The sequence below is a fragment of the Elephantulus edwardii genome, unplaced genomic scaffold (genome assembly GCF_000299155.1).
Source record: "Elephantulus edwardii isolate Elephantulus edwardi_28Jun2011 unplaced genomic scaffold, EleEdw1.0 scaffold00470, whole genome shotgun sequence".
Classification (NCBI taxonomy): Eukaryota; Metazoa; Chordata; class Mammalia; order Macroscelidea; family Macroscelididae; genus Elephantulus; species Elephantulus edwardii.
The window spans coordinates 189,666-193,683 of record NW_006400220.1 but is presented as its reverse complement, the minus strand read 5'-3'; positions in this window follow the sequence as shown (position 1 = coordinate 193,683).

The following is a 4,018-nucleotide window of genomic DNA, read 5'->3' as shown; positions in this document are numbered from 1 at the left end:
TGAGAAACGCCTCTTCGTCGCTTGTCTGATCTGGCTTCCTTGTGCCCGCTCTCAGCCTCCCTTCCGCCCAGGAGCACGCCGGAAATCCTGGGTACTTTTGAAAAACACCTCTTCGTCGCTTGTCTGATCTGGCTACATTCATAGTAAAAAAGTCAATTTTAAGTTCTATCCTAGGATAATATCCATACACACTCAAGGAAGACCTACTAACATGACAATAATTCAAATATATGCTCCTACATCTAGAGCCAAGGAGGAAGAAATTAGATATTTTTACCAAATTTTGCAGTGTGAAATTGACTGACATTCAATCAGGATGCGTTAGTGATAACTGGTAACTGGAATGCAAAAATAGAGAAGTAGTTGGAAAATAGGGGCTTGGTGATAGAAATGAAACTGGAAATAGAATGACTGAATTTTGTATTTACAATGATTTATTCCCACAGAGTGTGGAAATTATCAAACAAAATCATTATTATCACATGCAAGCAAGATTTTGCTGAAGATTATCCAAAAACAACTGGAACAGCACATCAACAGAGAATTACCAGAAGTGCAGGCTGGATCTAGACGGGGCTGTGGTACTAGGGATATTGTAGCTAATGTAGAATGGATCTTGGCTGAAAGCAAGGAGTACCAGAAGAATGTCTATCTTTGTTTCATTGATTATGCAAAGGCATTTGACTGTGTGGATCATAACAAACTGTGGCTAACTCTGAGAAGAATGGGAATCCCAAAACACTTGATTGTGCTAATGTGAAACCTATACTTGGACCAGGAGGAAGTCGTCAGAACAGGGCAAGAAAACACTGCATGATTCAAAATTGGGAAGGGTGTATGCCAGGTCTGTATCTTGTCTCCATACCTTTTCAATCTTTATACAGAACAGGTTTTCCAGGAGGCTGGGCTCTATGAGGATAAATGTTGCATATGACACAACCTTGCTTGCTAAAACTGAAGAGGACCTGAAGCACTTGCTGTGGAGGGTCAGGGACTGCAGTGTTCAGTATGGATTGAGACTCAATATCAAGAAAACAAAGATTATCACCACTGGGCCAATTGGAAGCATCATAATGGATGGTAAAGAGATTGAGATTGTTCATAGTTTTGGTTTGCTTGGATACACGGTCAACAATCTTGGCACCAGCAACCAGGAAATTAAAAGAAGTATTGCAATGGGAAAGTCTGTGGTTAGAGACCTCTCTAAAGTGCTGAAGTGCAAAGATGTCAGTCTGGAGAGCAAGGTGCGCCTGACACATGTCGTGGTCTTTGCAATCACTTACTATGCATCGGAGAGCTGGACAGTGACTACAGATGATTGAAGGAGAATTGATGCCTTTGAGCTGTGGTGTTGGAGAAGAGTATTGAATATACCATGGACTGCTAGAAAAACAAACAAGTTTGTCCTGGAGAGGGTGAAGCCAGACTGCTCTTTAGAGGCAAGGATTCTGAAGCTTCATTTGACATACTTTGGACATGTTGCAAGAAAGGACCAGTCCTTGGAGAGGGAGGTCATGGCTGGGAGGGTGGAGGGACAGTGCAGGAGAGGAAGACCCTCTGAGATGGATTGATTCAGTGACTGGGGTAATGGGGGCAGGTATGTCGGAGATGGTGAGAGTGGCACAGGATAGAGCAGAGTTTAGGGCTATTATACATAGTGTCACTGTGAGTCAAAGGCAACTCGACAGCACATAACAACAACAACAATGATTTATTCCTTGCAAACACTTTTTCTAAAAGACACAAACAATGACTTTATACTTGGATCTCACCTGATGGGCAGCAAAGGAATCAGATTGACTACATTTGTGGAAGAAATCATTAGATAAGCTTAATATTAGCAGTCAAAACTAGACCAGGGGCATACTGTAGGTCAGATCATCAATTATTCATATGCAAGTTCAGAATGAGGCTGAAGAAAATTAAAGCATGTCCACAGAAACCAAGATATTTCAATCAATTCCATCTGAATTTCATGATCATCTTAAGAATAGGTTTGAGGCATTGAACACCAATGATCGAAGACTAGATGAATTGTGGGATGATATCAAGGATATCATTCATGAAGAACGCAAAAGGTCATTACAAAAATAGAGGAGAAAGAAAAAAATAGAAATGGATGTCAGAAAAGACTCTAAAGTTTGCACTGGAGCATCGAGAAGCCAAAACAAAAGGAAAACATGAGGAAGTGAAAACACTGAACAGAATATTTCAAATAGAAGCTTGGGAAGACAAACCAAAGTATTACAATGGAATACACTGGAATTGGAGAATAAAAAGAGAAGAACTTGCTCTGCATTTCTCAAACTGAAAAAACTGAGAAAAATTTAAATGTGGTTATTGCTTCATTTTTATATATTTTGTTAAGTTTTATACTGGTTTATATCTAATGTTCATAAAATTTGTATACATTTCCCACTGGATTGGAAAAAAATTTTTAATCATGTTCTAGCTGAGTTTTATTTGGCTTCCATGTCGGTAGTTTTATAAGCTTTATCTCTTGTCATTAATTTCTATTTTATTGCATTGTGGTCTGAAAAAATACTTTGTATTATTTCACTGTTTTTTAATTTGTTGAGCTTTGCTTTGTGCCCTAATATGGGATCAATTCTGGATAATGTACCACGGGCATTTGAGAAGAAAGTAAGTTAATTTTTAATTGGCTACAGAACCCTGTACATAGTCACAAGGACAAGTTGACTCATTGTATAGTTTAGATCTTCTGCATCTTTGATAAATTTCTTTTGAGTTGTCCTTACCTTTGGGGAAAGTGATGTATTAAAGTCTACCACTATTGTGGTGCTATTTATTTTTTCAAATCTGTTAAATATTGCTTTACATATTTTGCAAGTCTGTCATTTGGTGCCTAGATGTTGATCAAGTCTGTATGTTCTTGATCTATGTGTATGCCTTTAATCACTATATAGTGTCCTTCCTTATCTTTTATAGTGATTTTCATCCTGAAGTCTGATTTATCAGAGATTAATATTGTCACTCTTGCTTTTTTGAATGCCGTTTGCTTGGTTTGGGGTGGTTCCACCCTCCCCACACCCCAGCCTTTGATTTTTAGTCTATCTTTTTCCTTGTTTCTCTTTTAGGCAACATATTGATGGGCTTTGTTTTTTTCAAAATCCATTCTGCTACTTTTTTCTCTTTATTGGCGCATATTATTCGTTCTCATTAAGTGTGATTATTGACAGGCTAGGTTTTCTTGCTGCCATTTTGCTTTGTCTCTGTTTTTGTTGTTTCTGGCACTGCAATACATCCATTTTACATTGGAGTCTCTGTGTGAAGGACTTTCCTTAAAATGTCTTGTAGAGTTGGTCTTGTTTTCACAAATTTTTTTAGTTCCTGCTTTTCTGTAAATGACCTAATTTTTCCTTCATATGTAATGGACAGCTTTGCTGGTTACAGGATTCTTGGCTGACAATTATTTTATTTCAGCATCTCTATATACTGTCCCATTGCCTTCTTCTTTGCATGGTTTCTGCTGGAAAATCAGAACTTAATCTTATTGTTCATCCTTTGTAGGTGATTCTTTTTCTCATGCTGCTTTTAGTATTCTAGTCTTATTTTTTTATTTTGGAGAATTTGACTATGATATGTCTAGTGTTTTTCTTTTGGGGTCTAGTCTGTTAAGTTATGTAGACTAGACCCCAAATTTGTTAACTGCCTCTGAGAACCCTCTGAAAGGTTTGGTTCTGACTTGATGGTACACAATAACAACAACAATCTGTTTGAGGTTCTCAGAGTTTCTTAAATGTGGGTTTCCTCATTCTTTCTGATAGTAGAGAAGTTTTCTTCTAGTATATCTTCCATAATCTTCTTAATGCTTCCTCCTTTGTGTTCTAGAATTCCAATCATATGTATATTGTTTCTTTTGATGTTATCCCACGTTTCTAATGTTCTCTTCATTTTCTTTCCATCTCCTCTCTCTTTTTGCTTCTTACACTTCCTACTGAAGTTCCTGTCTTCCAGTTCATTGACTCTTTGTTCTAGCTCTTCTGTTCTGCTTTTT